The sequence below is a fragment of the Pseudopodoces humilis genome, chromosome 1, assembly GCF_049639895.1.
Source record: "Pseudopodoces humilis isolate 2021_Gansu_Grassland_sample_001 chromosome 1, ASM4963989v1, whole genome shotgun sequence".
Classification (NCBI taxonomy): Eukaryota; Metazoa; Chordata; class Aves; order Passeriformes; family Paridae; genus Pseudopodoces; species Pseudopodoces humilis.
In genome coordinates this window covers 145,962,106-145,980,692 of record NC_142200.1, presented here as the reverse complement: position 1 = coordinate 145,980,692, position 18,587 = coordinate 145,962,106, and the positions used below count along the sequence as shown (strand labels likewise).

General features: G+C 42.6%; 1 protein-coding gene across 2 annotated transcripts in view; it reads right to left on the bottom strand.

Moving 5' to 3' along the window:
• Positions 1 to 18,587, bottom strand: part of PRKAG2 (protein kinase AMP-activated non-catalytic subunit gamma 2) — a 211,601-nt gene that overhangs the window by 153,365 nt on the left and 39,649 nt on the right. Inside the window, exon 1 of one of the 2 annotated variants that reach the window (XM_088064457.1) lies at positions 3,688 to 3,706. The exons of the other annotated variant lie outside the window; for it this stretch is intronic. The gene's annotated coding sequence lies outside the window, so the exon portion shown is untranslated. Of the gene's footprint in view, positions 1 to 3,687; positions 3,707 to 18,587 lie in introns of those variants that run through there. 2 annotated transcript variants of the gene reach the window in all.

The following is an 18,587-nucleotide window of genomic DNA, read 5'->3' as shown; positions in this document are numbered from 1 at the left end:
GCTCCATCCCTGCAGGAGGCTGAGCCAATGCTCTGGCAGCAGAGTGAGCTCCCAGCCCCGTTGTTGGGCTGCAGGACCCAGCTGGGATATTTTCAGCCCAGTTTCAATCCCGGCTTTGCTCACTGTTGAGACGCACTCCAGGCATCCCTACACTGGGATCACAATGAGGCCCCAAGCTCTGGGGGCACTTCCAAGGGTTGCTAAGATGACATTTTCATTGCATGGCTTTGGCTGCTGTGTAGAACACAGGGTTAACTCCCTGATGGGGTGAGAGCCCAGTGGAGTGAGATGAAAGAACCACCGCATCCAACTGAAAAATCCCAGAATTTAAATTTCAAGGAAACAGGCCAGCTACACAACTTCTGAGAAAAAGCATGTTTGTTAAGAGAATTGGCAATGTCCAAGGGATAGTAAATCTCAGACTTCCAGGCCCCCACACACCAAGCCCTGGTCACTTGTTAAAGTCTGTCACAAGGGATGTGCTTCAAAGAGCATCAGAATTTTGCTTGGAAGAAGGTGTTAGAAGACACCAGTGATCATCTCTAAAAGAAATATGGATAAAATACTTGCCCATCTTGTGAACAATGAGACAAACAGAAGAACACAACAAAGAGATTACTCACTCATACTCTAGAAATAGCCACCACTGAAAATAAATTTTTGCAGTGGATCCAGTTTGGAAATAATCCTCATATGGAAAGGGAAGAAATGACACATACCCAGGGGTTTTTTTCTAATTATTCTACATGCAGTACTAAAATTCTGAGGAAGATATATCCCCAAGTAAACTTCAAGCTTCTTTCAAGGACTATGACTTCATTAATATTTATTTTTTTTCAGAAATAGCTCCTAGTTTAGATCCAGTGCAGGGAAGAAAACCTTACAAACAATCCATATCAAATTCTGACTCCTTTAGCAGGAGTTTTCTGATTTTAGCCATCTTATTATTTTTTATGAGTCCCTTTAAGCACCACAATTACAATGGACCAATCTGAACATGCTGTGGAGAAAGCACAAGCAAATACATGCTCAGGGAAACCCAACTGAAAACTTAAGCTCATTATCCATATACACCAAATGTAATTTCTGCTCTCTGCAATAGCTTTGAAACCCAATAGGCACTGGTGAGCTGAAACAGGCAAATCTGCATTTGATTTGGCTGACAGTTTGTGCATCAAAATGTGTCGAGAAGCATTTGATCCTGCTTGGAGAGTGTGGGAAATATTTCCAACTTAGCAGGACACCCTGGACACAGTGACAGATGGGCAGAGTATGAGACTGGCATGGGAGAGGCCATTTTAAAACTGGCTGTTGCTCCAAGCCATGTGGAAGACAGTCCAAACCCATTTGTCACAAAAAAATAAAGCTCACACCGGAATTACCAAACCAAGACTCAGGGAGAGGCCTTGCCTGCAGCTCAGCCTGGCACGGACACCCACCCTGCCATGGAGCATCACTGAAAACCTCCCATGAAATTAATGAGCACTCAAGAAGGAAACAAAACAAAGCAAAACACAGTAAAACTCTTTTTTTTTTTTTTTCCCCCCTCAAGATAAATGAAATCCACAAGCAGGAAATTTTGATTCAGAATAACAATTTTATTTTTTAATTTCTACCAAAAATTAAGTTCGTGCCTGTAATATGGCCCTAAAAAATACTGAGTATTTTTTTCTCATCAGGAACATTAATTTCTATCTATATGTACTGATCAGCTGAACAAGTATGAGTAAATATTTACATCCAAGTTATATTAACACTTATTTTGAGGTCTACCTGAAATGGAAATTGGACTTAGGACCACGATCAGGCACGAGAAGTCATCAAATACCTATTTAGAAAGTCTCTCTTACATCAGCACGAAAAGGGTAACTTTATCAAAATATATGTTCTAAAAGCAAAGCCACTGGAATCTACACTGAGAAGCAGAAACAAACTGCCCTGGTGACTATGTCCTCCCAGATGTAGATGTGACAGTTCAACTCACAGGGCATCACTGTCCTACACACATATAAAACATGGTCTCATATAGGGCAGTGCATATGGAAACATATATAATTGTATGTGCATACAGATGTGGTAACAAGCTCTTACAGTTTTTTAACTGCCATTTATTTTAAATTTAGGATCATTAACTATTTCTTGTCTTCAAATCAGCTTGTCACTGTCCCTACTTGGGTGGCCAAAGAGGCTGAAATGACAGGAGGATTTTCTCCTCCTGATGGAAACCTGATGGCTCTTTGCTGACTGAAGCAAACTCTGGTTACAGGTGATTTCCATCAACTCTGTGTTTTGCTTCCAAAGATTTGTAACAATATTGCATTTGATTCTCCTAGTTTCCTCTTGATGAATGTCAGACATCCTTGTACAGATTGATGGGTGGATTTGGAGTGGGGGGTGGGTGGCTGAGCTTTTTTGCTTATTTCAAACTGGGGCATTTTAAAAAAATAAATACATTTGTATTCCACTCCCAGTAATAAAAATGTACTAAACTGAAGTACAACCAAGTCTTCTTTTGCTGGGTTTCCCACTGCCTCCCTTTGAATTGAGGGCTGGCCCCTTGTCAGCAGGATCCATTTCATCCTGCTGCCCATCTTCCATCATATCCATCAGATAATCCTGCCCCCCAGGCTCCCAACTGCAGCAACTCCAGTTTCCTCACACCTCCCAGGGCTGCTCAAAGTCAGCACCGCCTCCGCTTTCCAGCCTCTCCTGCACTCACGACAGAGGAGACCCAGCTGAGGGTGAAATCCCTTCCCCAAAGGCTGACACCCTCATCTCTCCCGTGGCCCATAACAGTAAACAACAAGCAAAACACACAAGATGCTGGCAAAATACCCTGCATCTTATACTGGATTAAATTTCATTTGCTATTCACCATCACCCCACTAACAGAAGATCTTGAAACCCTTCAGGCTCTGATCCCAGGATGGAGCCGCCTCATCCGTTTTGGATGTTCATTATCTCACAGATCCATTAATTGCAGTGCAAATTGCATGTGTCCAGCACTAATTCTGGTAGTAAAAGGGCAAAAATGCAAGGAGGAACACATGAATCCAATATTACACCTCTTTATCCTGACAAACCTCATCAAATATCAAATTAAAATCATTAAGCAAAACAGCAGTTCCTGAAAACCTGTGATTTGGGGTTGCAGTGACTAGCCATGGCAATTAGTTGCTCAGCAGTTCAGGAGGCTCTGAGATGAGCAGTAGGAGAAACCAAGCATTGCAGGATACAGAGACCAGATGGTTTTAAGCTGAAAATAAATGAACACCCCCCAAATGATAATCTCTCTTTCCAAAACATTAACAAAAAGTTATGCAAGGGATAAAAAACCAAAACCAACCCCAAACCCAAGCTATATTCTTTAACTAGATAAAAGAACATTTTGTTCAGCCTTGGAGTATCTATTGTAATTAAATGCTCTAAAAACAGGACAACAGCCCCGTGCCGATCATGCAATCAAAAGAGACAAAACAGTATGAAAAAACCAAAATACCCAAGAACCATGCATTTCTTACACAGCCCGAAGAATCCCTGCCTCTCGGCAGACTCCTACAGTGCACTCAAGCATCCACCTAAATGAATGCAAAACCTATCTTCCCCTGCTAAGATAAACCAATTTAATAATAAAAATAATCAAATCCAGAGAAACCCAAGGACAATCGAGCCCCCGCTCTGACTTACAGCTCTGAAAAATCCTGCAGTCTGGCTGGAAACGTCCATCGAAGAACTGCATTGAAAGCTTTTCCCTAAAGGCAAGCGCATTTAAACATCTCGGGCTCTGCTACTGGAGCCGATGCTGCAACAGATGGGGACCAGGGCTGGGTGTGTTCTGCCTCCCATCGCGGCGCGGGGATGGCAGCAGCGGTGGGAACCGCAGCAGGAAGGCGGGCGGGCTTCTCCCCGCTGCGGGCTCCCTGCCAAAAGCGCTCCGGGCATCACGGCAAGGCTCGCTGCCCCGGCTGCGGAACCCGCAGCAGCTCGGGCGGGGGCCGGCGGCGCTCGGACACAGCGGGCAGGTAATGAAGCATCGTTTTGGGTGCGTTAGGGAGATGCTCAGGGTGCACCGGGGAAGTCGGAGGGTTCAAATAACCGCAGGCGTTTTTAGTGCGATCTGATGGGGGGGGGAAAAAGATCCCGTTTTCAATAGCAGAAGTTTCAGATGACTGAGGCTGCGTCTGCATCGGTATCGAATACCTGGGGGAAGACAGCACAGAGCAGCAAATGCATTTTCAAGGCTGGAGTCTCTGGTGCTCCATAACAACCCTATTCTCCTCTTAACCACCGCTCCACTTTGTAGCTGCACAAAAGTCACATTATTTCTCTGGGCTTGAGTTTTCCCATCTGCAGCATGGGCAGGGGATGACTCGCCTGACTTTTTAATTTATTATAAAGACCTCACTGGGAAAATAAAGTGCCTGAGCCCAAAGTATAACCATCAAAAAAAAAAAAAAAAAGAAGAAAAAAAAAAGATAATAGTTATTTTGAAAGGGCACCGCATGAGCAAGTGCTTAGCAGAGCAGTGCAAACGTGCCCAGTAGGAGCTGAGAGATGGTGAGGGTTTGAGTTATCTTCATCAAGATAAATCCCTCTTTTATAACCACATTCAGCTTTAATTACTCCAGCCAGTCTCACAGTGTCCTTTACTGGCAATGAAATTGTTCCCCAGACCACAGGGACGTATCCTTGGCCAAGATGCTATCGAAGGTTGGCTCAGATGAGAACACCTCTGCTAGAACAAAGCAAAAGAAAGCAAAAGGCAGAAGGGTCATCCCTGCAGCTTCCAATACTTGAACAGAGGCATCAAAATACCATGCAATGAACTGACACCTCTCTGGAGGAACAGGTGGCCGGATCCTGAGCCATGGAGAATTGCCAATCCTTTCTTGGTCATCTCAAAATACCATTTGTGATGATCTCTTGAAAAACTCCCTAAGATGGAAGGTTTGCTTTAATTAATGACTACAGGTCACTAAATCATTAGATTAGTGGAGTGGACTTGGCTTACACATCACTCTCAGTCTATTTATCCCATTCACTGGAGGATGCTGCACCCTTTTGCAAGAGGATGCAGCCAACACCAACCTTAATTCCGTCCACATCAAATAATAAATATCACTGAGGCTGGGCAGCACCTTTTCTTCAGCAGCAAAAGAGATGAGGTCCAGGTGACGCCCCTCATGTGCCAGGCAGACAGCACATCCTAGGAACCATGCACTGCTCTCCCTTCCTTCTGCGTGCTAAGTGCCTCTGACAACACAAGCCCCTTGGGAGCAAAAAAGCTAAAAATTGTACATAATGTTTACTCACAAATGGCAGCTATTGCTTGAATCCTTTCAAGACAAGATCACTGGCACCCCTTTGTAACAAAAACATGCACAAATATTTGGTGTTTAGAAGATTTTTCCCCAGCTAAATGAATATTTTATGCATGCAGAATGTACAAATAGTTTAGGAAAATAAACAAGCTTTGTCTTAAATTCTGTTTAAGGGGTACAAAAGAAACCAGTCAACCAGCTGGAGCAAGCAAAACCCATTTTGTCTCTCCTCCTTGAGCTGTAAAAGAAAGGAAGGAATCTCTGGTGACCTAGAGAGGGTAAAAGGGAAGACTGGATTCATAGTGGAATAAAAAGGGCTCTCCTGCAAAGCACAGTTCATGTCAAATACTTCTCTGTATAGGTAACTTCTAAGGATTATTCTGATTAGCAATCAGATCAAATAAAAAGGGGCATTAGCAGCCAAGAAAATGTCCCATACCCCTAAATCATTCCATTCAAATCACAGGGCTCAGTTCAATGTAGCCAATGCCAAGAATCATCCAGACCTATTAAAGTGTTTTTTAAAAAAAATAATCTTAAAACTGTTTCTGGTCTCAAAGTCTGATTGGAACAAATTCTACCTCTAAAACAAGAGGTATATTTCCTCCCCCACGTTTGGATAAGGAGCATGAAACAGATTGCACAACTACATCTCAGATAAGCAGAACAGTTAATGGTTTAGATACGATTTCATAAATATTTGCTGAACTAGTTTTTGGATTCCGTCCAGTTTCTGACAACCATTAAAAACATTGAATAATTTTCCATTTTCTTTCACCCTTCTGGGTTGAAAAATAGGCAGGGAGGTTATATTGCTATAATTTCTTACCATTATTTAATGACTACTTGCATTTATGTTGATGTGCCCTGTCAAAGAAGCCCAAGTGATTCTTGAATTTACAGGCCTGAGGTGTCCAAATCACATTTATCTAAATATTTATATATTCTTCATTAAATACCTGGGCTTATATGTTGCTGTGTAAGCAAGTGGTGAAGATCTGAGAGAACCCAACAATTTCTGAATAAACACCTTTTTTCACATTGGGATTTCAAGTGCCTGTGCTCTATCATGGATGCTGAGGCTCAGTGACTAAAAGCAGCAGTGAGTTACTGCACATCATCTGGCACAGGATGGTGCAATATGGGAAATCACACAAATAAAGTTATTTGATTACATTTTCAACCATACTTTACTGACAATTTCTAGGAGTCGCTATGAACAGGGATCCAAAACTCCAGCCATTTCGTTGCTTCCTTACATATTAAGGATAACTCAAGAGGTTCCAGAAAATGCTTTATATAATCAACTTTCTATAACAATAGATTTTTCAGATATTTTCAATTTCTTCCCCCCTCCACCCCAGTTCTTAAGTCCTTGCATCTCAAACTCAGCAGTCACTATTGATTTTATAAATATGTATCTTAAAAGAAAAGTTCCTTTTAGAGCACTACGAGATCACTCACATATTTGGACTGACTGTAGGATTCTCACACTTTACCAGGCAGTAACTCTGGAGGGAAAACAAATCACCAAAACCTGCTTGTGCCCTGGACTGTGAATCACACACCCACTTACAACCCAAAGACTAAACTCTGAGCAAAGCAGATTTACGACTGTCACATTTTCACCAACATAAAGCTACAAAATTTCTTGCCCAGCTGAAACAGGTTGTGCTGGTTTATTTTTCCATTTGAAGAGTTTGGTTTTCAAAAATTGAGAGCCAGACCCCTCAATCAGCTTCAGATTTGACTGCACATAATTCCTGCACAATTTCCTTGAACTGTTCCAAAACACCAACTCTATTTCATCTTTCTGGTCCAAGTACAAGCCTAAAGCATCATAAATACCTGACTGGCAGTACAGCAATCTTCCACAATTTCCCAGAGGAGCCTAAAAATGTCTGGCTATTGGTTGTTATTTATACTCCATAATTTTCCACAAAGATATGGTTGGTTTGTAAGTACTACATAAATTAGATGAGTTCATGGGGCCAGCTTCCATTATAGTTTCCTTCGTCTTAAGAGGCAAAGAGTGCCTTGAAATCAATGGAGCTTCTGTCTGTGAAGATATCACTTCAGAACACAGCAGATACAGCAATTATCCAAGTGCATGGTGAGCCAGTGCTCTGCATGGCAGGGCAGGGCTTTGGTCCAGTGTGTAATTAGAAGTATTTTTCATACTTTTTACAGCCAACACAGCCATCATATTCATGGTTGTCCTACCACCATTCCTACAAGCACGAGCAGCAACAAAAAACAACATGCAACATAGATGTGCAGCCTCCAGCCAAGAAGCCAAAGCACCTGGGCAATGCTCACATAAGAGAAGCAACTCTTTGAAGGGCAGGGAAATCCACAGCAGCAGCTGGGAGACCAGCAGAGCCCAAGGGGAAGATGAAATGGGAAGAAAAAAATCCCAAACTGCACCATAAACTACACCAGCTCTTAGTAGGACACCCAAAGTAGTCTCTCAAGAGCTGATGTCAGGCAAAGGGCGGCTGAGATCTGGAAGAATTGGAAAAGGGAGTACAAGAAAGAAACCAAAATATTTAGCCCCGAGAGTAAGAGTCAGGGATGAACTGCAGAGTCCACCCCACCCAAATCAGGCAAAACTGCAATACGGGGTGATGGAGATGGTACAAAAGAGAAAAATACCCTATGACAAACAAAATCCACAGTTTACTCCTTCTTCCATCTCAAACAGCCACAATTTTTTCCTTGCAATTTTTCAGCCTGATCTACCAAGCAATGAACCAAGTAGCTGGGATTCCTGACTCACTGCTGACAAGCCAGAAAGAGAACATCCATGTGAGAAACATCAAACCCCAGTGAGCAATCATCCATCTCTCCCGGGGGAGGGAGCACCCTGCCAGCCTCTGCAATGAGGATGGATCATGCTGCACCAGGGATGCCTCAGCCAGCTTGGGCACCAAAAGCAGGATATCTGCATTCTCAAATCTCACTCTTCATCAGGACTCACACAAAGGGGTTTTTCCCTCTGTGCTTGCATATATACCCAGATGCAAACGACACTGAAATGAGGAGGTGTTCATACAAAGGCAGTATTGGAGGCTGCACAACAGCAGCCTTGTGCCTGTTCCACATGGACCCCACTGCCCTTCCCACCCATCTAGATCTCACAGATGGAGGGATGGAGCCTCTCTCCTATATCATGGTGGGGAGGAAGAAGGTGGAGACACTTCTGGAGAGGTGCCAGTTCAGAGCTGTACTGTCTGGGGTCAGTAGAGGTCTGTGGGTGCCTGGGGAGAATTACAAAGTCTGAGCTAGGACACAATATTCAATAGCTCGGGGGGTGAAGGACCAACACTTTGGACTATAATCCTCTGTGGTGTGAGTGAAACCTCTCAGAGATGTCCTGGTCTCTGAGGATGAATAAACCAGAGAGCAAAATTAATGTCAAAACTTGGTGGTGACTCGGTGGTGCCTCATTCAGCTTTGCTCGAGGCTTCTGGAGGGGCTGCCACACTGCTACCAGCAGCGGTCTGGGAGGTTTGAATCAGTAGCAATCGGTGATTCAGGATGACCAGATTTAAACACTATGGACTAGCTCAGTCGCCACTGCTTTCACTCTTTACAAAGGCACTGAATTTTAAAAGTTTTGAAGGACACAGGACGGGTCTTTCCTTGTTTCTACTGCATCCCTTAAGAGCTAGGATGAGAAACACCCTTTGTGGGCCAGAAACAGTCCCACAAGACAATTGAAGAACGATACTGCAGCATCTAGAAATGGGAGAAAACCATGGGAAAGTAGGATCTGGTGGGTTATGGGTAAGAACTCCAACCAGGAGCTTCAGCATAGAATCCTTTTATATCTATGAGCAATTGCTATTGGGATCTATAAAAAAGTGAATTCTGCAATATGGCTTTCAGCTTTGCTGGTCCCAGAGTGGGATCTCTAAGGACCAGCACTTCCATGAGGACACAGCAGTGGCCAAATGGATGAATGGAGATGCCTCAGTTCTGCTGCTGCCTCCTCAATCTCTCTGCCTTTGGGCTGCTCTGTGCTCTCTCCCTTGGCAACACACACTGCTCCCAGGGGCCGTGGCAGCAACAGGGATATGGGATTCAGTGCCAAAAAGCCAGGGGAATAGGGTGAAAAAGTGAGGCAGGAAGGAGAAAAAGGTGATGGTAATTAGATGCACATAAACCCCGCCACACCTGAGCAGTCTGTAACATTTTAAGACTGGCTTTGAGAGTGTGGTGGTGAACATATAATGCTACAGCACATCTGCAGCTCTCAGGAGAGCACTAATTATTTACCCCAAAGAAAACATCCCACTACAATAACATCACAGCACGCCCATCCAGGAATTAAGATGCTCTTGCATGCTCATAGCAAGTTTTATTTTCTTTGAATCTCATGACTTAGGTTTGACTGATGTGCTGGATGTTGAGTTATTTCATGGAGGTTGTCTCTGTGCCTGCAGGGCCCAGGTGAATTATCCACATCCTCAAATCTTTATTCAGCCTGGCTAGGGACGATATGTTCTTCAGGTCAGGGATTCTGAGCTTTCTAAGGCACTCTGTGCACGTAGCAGCTTTGCTCTATGTAGGTTTTACCTTTTGTAGGTGTGCAATAAATAGTAACCATTAACTCTGAACTGAAGTAAGGGCCCACCTAGAAAAGGATAAAGTGGTTGCCTCCATACAGGAATGAACAGTTAAAATGTCATCAAAGGTTTAGAAGCTGAAGTACAAAGATCTCTGCTGGTATCAACTGGCTGTTAGAAAAAAAGAGGTAAGAGCACCTTGCAGCATTTAAAGTAGGTCAGCACTGCCAAAAAAGAAATACTTTTAAATACATCGTGATGCAGAAACCTGACACTCAGTTACAAATTCACCAGAAAGAATTTGTCAGCTTAACCAAGAAAGAAGTAAATGAGTTTACCCACTCAATTTAACTTAGAGACATGCAGCAGTTGGGGCTGAATGTAATGGGTGCGAGCCACATCAACACTTGCAGACTGGCATGAACATCCTAGGAATAGTTACATCCACAGTATTATGGTTCCTATTGGAATGAGCAGTCAGACTTTCAGACTGTAACTAGAGATGAGCACAGGGAGTTCTGGAAGATAGATGGACCATTTCCCTGAGAGCTGGTTCATCTACTCCCACAGCACCGGTGGTTGCCCAGCTCTCAGGGAAGCTGCTCCACAGGGCTGGTGTCAGAGCAGAACACCTGGCACACAGGGCTGGTGTCAGAGCAGAACACCTGGCACACAGGGCTGGTGTCACAGCAGAACACGTCACACAGGGCTGGTGTCAGAGCAGAACACACGTCACACAGGGCTGGTGTCAGAGCAGAACACACGTCACACAGGGCTGGTGTCAGAGCAGAACACATGTCACACAGGGCTGGTGTCAGAGCACACATGTCACGTGGGGCTGGTGTAAGAGCAGAAGATGTCACATGGGGCTGGTGTCAGAGCAGACACGTCACACAGGGCTGGTGTTAGAGCAAACACATCACACAGGGCTGGTGTCACAGCAGAAGATGTCACACGGGGCTGGTGTCACAGCAGAACACGTCACACAGGGCTGGTGTCAGAGCAGGACACACGTCACACAGGGCTGGTGTCAGAGCAGGACACACGTCACACAGGGCTGGTGTCAGAGCAGAAGATGTCACACGGGGCTGGTGTCAGAGCAGAACACACGTCACACAGGGCTGGTGTCAGAGCACACATGTCACATGGGGCTGGTGTAAGAGCAGAAGATGTCACATGGGGCTGGTGTCAGAGCAGACACGTCACACAGGGCTGGTGTTAGAGCAAACACATCACACAGGGCTGGTGTCACAGCAGACGTCACACAGGGTTGCTGGCACCAGCTCCCCTCTGCTGGTGCTGCAGCCCAAGGACCCTCCCAGCAGAGCCACCTCCCCTCCCCAAAAGGACACAAAATGCTTGGAGGAAAAGCCCAGGTGTTCCACTGTAGCATCCACAAACGCAGTGGAAGCCCTGTGGTGATGAGGTCTGAAATAGATGCCATCTATGATAAAAAGCCGGTGTTTATTTAATCACCAGAGGCAGTTCTGGATATAGGATGCACCCTGCGAGAGTGAAGTTATTTTAAGATCAAATATTTGATTACCACCACAGGGACTTATTTACAAAAGAACCCCCAAAATACCAAACAAACAAACAAAAAAGAACCCAAGTAAGAGCATATGCAAGTTTAGGTTTTTCTTCCTAATTTGGTCTTGTAAATAATAATTTAACAAAATCTACCCACACTGGAAAGAGAAGTGTGCTCTCAAAGTCTCTCACTGCAAACAACAGCAGTTTAAATACATCCTGGACACAAAATTTGCATAAAGAAAGGTGAATGCAATTTGATTTTAAAGAACCCAACTAATAAAAAACAAAAAAAATAAAATTAAAAAATCAAATACAAGTACAAATGATCTCATCAGAAGAAACACTTATGTAAATTTCTGCAGTATACTGTTTTTCATTTGTTTTGTTTGTTTTCTTGTGTTGGGTTTTTTGAAGGTAAGACAAAACAATCTGTGATTGCACACAAAGCAATCACTAAAGTATGTATATAAACCAGGCTTTTTCCACTTAAGAGGTTCATTAAATAATTTAAAAGGGGAAGCCTTTTAATGTCTGTAACCTTTACACCTTACAAAAAAAGGATGTAAACTGTCACTCAATTAATTTTATTCATACTGTGACCCTGGTTAATAAAAGTGATAATGTGTGTGAATATATGTAGATCTACTTGAAAAAGTACACACACACACTCATATATATAAATACAGACACATGCATACAAACTACCATTGCAGGTGAATATTTTTAGTTCTTCTGACCTTCCATGACCTCCCTGTTACATCTATATTTTAAATGATGAAGGATGGCTTTGTGGTTGAGGTTGGCAGGGTAACCACATTCTATTCCCAGTAGATAAATTCCAGCAAGCCCTGAAGGCTGATGGGTCTTCTCTCTCAATCATATAGGTTTGTTTAGGAAGAGTTAAATTTTTATTTTTTTTTAAATACTTTCAGCATTTTGTAGAACTGGAAGAAAAAGCAATGTTTTGTGTTTTTTTAAACTTTGTACATTTGACACAATATTGACTTAAACACACAAATGAAATAGCAGCAGCAGCTACAGCCTACACACAAAGCATCACTTGTTTGATTCCTCACACTGAAGTTGTCCTCCACAGACATCTGGGCTTCCAAATGCCCCAGATTCCACTGGAGGCACTATCACAAGTCCCAAACCTCTTTTGGGGAGATTCTATGAATTATGATGAAAAAATACTGAAGATTGAAATCAGAACATTAATTATGTCATATCAGTTTTAAAGATCAAACAGTTTGATCCAACTTTCCCCAAGGCATAGAATAGCCCAAGTTGGAAAATACCTCAAAAGATCATCCAGACCTACCTTTCATGGAAAGGGAGCCTAGATGAAATTATCTAGCACCCTGCCCAGTCACATCTTGAAAACCTTCTGGAAAGACCAATTCCATACCTCAAATACCACATTTATACAGTGTTTGTTTTAATCACTGTGTTATAGTGCTGCACTGGGTAACAAAAGCCCAAAGGCTTTTGAGCTGACAGAAACCCCCCTGAGAGTGCTCAACCACCTCCCTCCAGCTGTCAGCACCAGAGCAGCTTCTGAACAGGAACACATCCCATAAACAGCAGGATCATCTGTTTTGAAGGTTGGAGACTGAAATCTTGTTTCTTGGCAACATTCAGTAATTCAAAGCACATTCTTATGTGTTTCATAAAATGTCTTTTTCTTCCTTTTCTTGTACTTTTGAGCCTATACACATTTTCCAGTGAGAACAGGAGTGGTGGACATGGATCCCAATCCCAATCTCTGACTCCCCACATGGACCTGGGCAAAATTGTGCTTTGCTATGGCAGGTCTAATGAGACCTGACAGACCTAATATAAGATCTAATACTTCCACTGATTTATCAGCAAGACTCACTCTTCCACACCATGCTGTGCAGCCACATTTGCAAAATGAAGGAGTATCAGTTTAGAACAGGCAGGTACAACCACAAATCCTGTTTATTTGTCATAAAAAGAAAAAATCATTAATGGCTGTTCCAAAAACTGCTGTTTTCATTTCTCCCCTCCTGGCTGTTCTTTGTTGTTTTTTTAGACTACACTCTATTCAGAAGTACCACCTTTCAACAGAACGTACAGTAACAAGTATTGTTTAGTGAATTTCTAATATAAAGATAATAATATGGCATTAAATAAGGAAGCACCAAGAGACCTGAGAAATCATTTGGCCACAACACCAGCATTAAGTATGACAAACAGCAGCTTTGGATCTTGATCAACAAACAACCCGTGGCTGAGGGCTTTGCAAACAACTCCAGAAAGGCTTTCAACCTTGTCCTTGTTGTTGGATACTTCTGTAGCAGTCCTGCCAAAGATAATTCTCCCCTACAGCCCAGTAATATGTTTTGAAAAGAGAATTTTATTTACTTTAGGATATGTTAATTAAAATTTGTGTGTGTTATTAACAGCAAGTTCTTAAGAATGCACAAGTTGTCAGCTATTTTGGAAGGAAAAAAAGGAGGAATTGCAGTTACAAAATACTCCTGGGTTTACCCTCTCCTGGAACTTGAATTAAAGCATTATGAGCCTGGCATAATGTACCAGCTACAATGTCCTAAAATAGAATAAACATTTCCATCCACATACAGCTCAAGATATTTTTTTTCTCCAGGACCACTGCCTCTCTTGATTGCAGAGCAGCTTTTGAAAACAGATTTCTCAGCTCCTCAGCTTTCCACTCTAATGCTTCTGAAATATGCCCATTTAACAAGTTGCAGGGGCACCTCAGGGACCTCCTGCTGAAACTCTGACAGCACACAGACATTGTAATAAACTGGCTTCCACCTCAGCTAAAGCTTTTTTTACCAAAGGTTTTTCCATACGGAATTCATTCCTCAGTGCTAAGAGTCTGATTACCTCTCTTCAGAGCATCAGTACAGATTTCCACTGAAAGTTTATCAGCAGAGACTGTTTCTGGGAAAGGAATAAGAGAAATATATCTAACTTGAACTTTGCAATGCAGCCTTTCACTGTCTTTGGAAGTTATGCTGTAAAGTGAGATTTTTGTGTAATACACTGACAACATCTTGAGCATCAGTAGAAAAGGAGCTAATTTGGTTTATTTGCACTAGGGCAGGAGGAAAGGAAGCAGAAAACATCTGGAAGAAGAAAATTAAACCCCTACAACTGCCTGGAAAACACAATTTCAAATGTTAGATTTCAAGGTCATGGAAGGAAATGACCACTGACTGGACTCTATTTAAATGCACTATGAAGCTCAATACTGTGCCTATTTTTAGGCAAGAATAACAACTATTCCCCTTTCTTCTGTACAAACTTATTCCTAACAGGCATCCTGTCCAAAGAGTCAACCAGGGCAACTCCTAATACTGAGAGGAGCACAGTATGGGGCTATATGACTGCCTACAAGAACACTTATTTCTTCCTACCACCAAGGTGATATTAGCACTACATTTCCAGGATGGAGCTTCCTTCCCTAGGTCCAAGACCAACATCTACTCCAGTCAATGATGATCCAGAAGTCATGTCAGACTCTAGACTACATCCCAGCTGAAAGGCAGTCCAGCCAGTATCCCTCAAAATGTCTTAGCCTTAACTAGTCTGTGACAATTTTAGCTGTGGTCTTCTGAGCCAGAGCTTGGCCAGACAGGTGCTTCAGAGCCATCCAGAGTAAAGTGAGCACCAGCAACATCCACTAGCTTATGACATGGTTAACCTCTCTGAATCCATTCCTCACTTCAGTTTTACAAAAATTAAGAAGGTTTGTCTAATTTAGTACTAGAGTCTAAGCTTCATGTACTGAAAGCACAAGCATAATGTTCTTGCATGAACTGATTATTGGATCATTGGGAGAAGAAAATGTGATTCACATGCTTGAGGTTAAAACAAATGGAGGTGTTTGGGACAGAAGGGATTTCCTCTTCCTCCTTCCTTCCTGCCCCAACATGAAAGCACTTTGTGTGGTTGATTTTCATCTTTTTTATGTGTGGTCCCATTTCCAGGGCCACATCGGAAAATTATCTAACAAATTCTTCCTGCTGGGAAAGTAAATTTCAGAATAAAAAGCTGGTAGCAGTCTTGATTACTCCAGCCCCTTTCCTGCAGCACCTCATGGTGGTTTTTGGTTTCATGTGGTTTTTGGTTTCACATGGATTTTGGTTTCAGTGACACTCTATTGAAGTGATGGGCTCTGGGCTGCAGTGGGTCCCTGCTTATGGGGTGCAATAAATGTTCTGTAGATCCTTGTAGCATGAAACCTTTGGAGATGGCAACTACCAACGCTGACAGAGGAGCACCACTTGGAAAGAACTGACATCAGTCATGGAACAAAAGGCAAACACAGCACTTCAGGGACATACCCCCAGGTTTCTGTGTCTCACAAACATCCCTGCACACACACGCACAAACACAGACATGGCAACCAGTGCCGCTGCACACAGATTTTTTGAGATATTCATTTTGTTGTCCTAAGCAACCACCAGATCAGCTTGTTCCTCCAGATGTAACCACAAACATTCAGCAGCTTAAGCTAAGCTCTCTGGCCAATTTCATGTCTTTTTTTCTTTTTTTTCCCTTTTTTTTTGTTTTACGTTGAGGAAATGAGGTAACAGGACCATGCAGGGCAGTCCATATTGATCTTACCCGGCTACTAAATTTCTTCAGTTTATGAAAATCACTAAGGGATAGTTTCTGTGCCAACTACTAAGAAAGCTGTAGAGCAAGTCAGTGCCTCTAATACATTACAAAACTAGTTGTAAAATCATAAGCTTGATGTATGGCTTCAGCTACAGCCACATGCTCAAAACAAGGATTGCATCTGAATCCAGGATTTTGCAATTGCTATTTTAACAACCTGTTTTAAACTGCCTTCAAGCCTTGCCAAACTGTAATGAGAAAGAGCAGAAATTTTCCAAAGCTGTGTCTGCCCAAAGAGGAGTTATCTGAGAAAACTTCAGCCAAAATAATTAAGCTGCCCCTAAAAAATGTTGCAGAGAATATTTCTATATAAGAAACAATTTTCTGGGGAATTTTAGAGGGAGATTTCTAGCTCCTCCTTGGTTTGGGTCTAAGAGTTGTGACTTGGCAAGACAGACTGCATAAGTCAAACATTTTTGCTCTCTATACAAAAATGAACCTAAATTAAACTATTTTATACAGGGACTTTCACACTTATATTGGACAAGCACTGGCAGCAGTGGGACTGAAAAACTGAGCTCCTTCAAATAAGGGGAGGGAAAATGTGGGAGATAACGTGGCCAGACTAAAAAGTAAGCAGCTGTGGTATCTGAGAATATCTCAAAAGGAGCAAAGGATTGAGAGCTGGAGAACAAAATCTAATACTTGCTGGACAAAGAGACTGAAATTGTGTTCAAAGATCCACAGAATGGAAGTTGGGATTAAGAAGCAGACAAGAAGCAGGGACAGAGCAAAGTAGCTGAAGGCATAGGATGTGAGTGAGACAGCTTTATTGGGAATGGGCAAAAGAGACTTCACTTCCTGTCCACCTCCAAAAGATTAAACAGAATCAATTTGTCCTGAAGAAAGCAACAGGACTGGGTAAACTGACATTATGGCCAGGAGTCAAATGAGACTGAGACACCCAAGTTCAGGTGTCTCACCACAAATGCCTACATATTTGTTTGAATTCCCAGGATAGAAAACAGATGTGAAGGGTAGCATTCAGTGGCTGAAATAGAGGTCCTTATTGTGATCTGAGACAACACAGGTGAGGGCACAAGGCTGATATCTGCCACAGCATCTATGTGGGGCTTGCACTCTATGGGAGAACACCAATTTGTCTGGAGTCCTTTGGCAGAAAATATGTTATGGTTTGTGATTGACATATGCTCTCCAGAGAAGGGACAGCAGCAGTATCCCTGTGTCAATGAGAAAAGCTGAAGGCCTGGTAGGGTACCTAAGCACAGCTCCAGGGGTAGCTTACAGGCTTAAACATGAGCATCTTAATGGATCTGCAGAAAAGAACAGAATTGAAGTTGGACAAATGTTGTGTCCAAATGTTTCTCAGCTTTTAAGGCACTGACTTTGTAACCTTACCAATATTCTTTCAACACTTCTTGCATATTCCTATATAAAGGCCTTCTATATGAATTTGGACTGGGGTAGCCAGAAGCATCTGATGAAATTCAAACAAATCTTTGATTTCTGGTAGTCCATAAAACAGCACTAGGCATACACAATGCACAGCATGTTCTCTACAGATAGGTACCTTTGCCAACTAAAGCAACCCCAGAGATGGTTTTCCTAACCACTAAAGACAAATACGCTTAAACAAATGGTTTATGAAATCCAATAGCAAGGCACTGAGAGCAAGGCCAGTCTAGTTTGATTTCTCTGCCTCCTGTTTATCTCTCCTAGAGGAATTCAAACTGAGAAGTCCTCGTGTAACTCACAAAGACCAAAGAGGAAGCTCAAAGCACTGTGAAAAGGTTAGTGAAGACAACAACTGGAAGCAGATACATGCTTTGCACTATGTTAATCATGAACAGTTTTTGTTTGAAATCTCAAACACAAGCTCAAGCAATTCAGGCCCCAAACCTGATGCGGATATTTGGCAATCACCAATCTGTGTGCAAAAGAATAAAGAAAACCCTGCTCTTTGTACTGCTGTTAGAGCTGTTTACTTTCTGGCGTGAGTTCACAGTTCCTGAGATCTTAGAATAAGTTCTGTAACCACAGAGCTGCAAAAGTTTGAGAACTGTACCAGACCTTGGGACAGCAGTTCAACAAACAACTACAAAAGAAGAATTCAGATCTTCAAAGAGAAAGAGGAAGGAAATCAGCTGTCAGATAGCTTAAAAAAGAAAGAAAAAAGATGCAGATGATTTATCGCTTACCAGTGTACCTAAGAAAAGAATCTCAACAACCATGAGCCTGTGAGACTAACTGTAAAAAGTAATGGAAGCTGAAATTTTCTCCTTCAAGGAGACACAGCATTTTTTTCAGCAGGGATGAGATGTGTGGACCTTCAGAGGCACTAAAGGCAGCCTGTCCCAATCCCTGTCCCTCAGCCCATCACTCTGAGCAGCACTAGGTGCTTCCTCAGGAGTCAGACACACCCCAAGCTCTCACAGTGAGCACTGAAATGACCTCCTCCACACTCAGGGGACCGTGATTTCTATCACACATACAGAAAGGTTAAATCAAAGCCTTCTCAGCAACC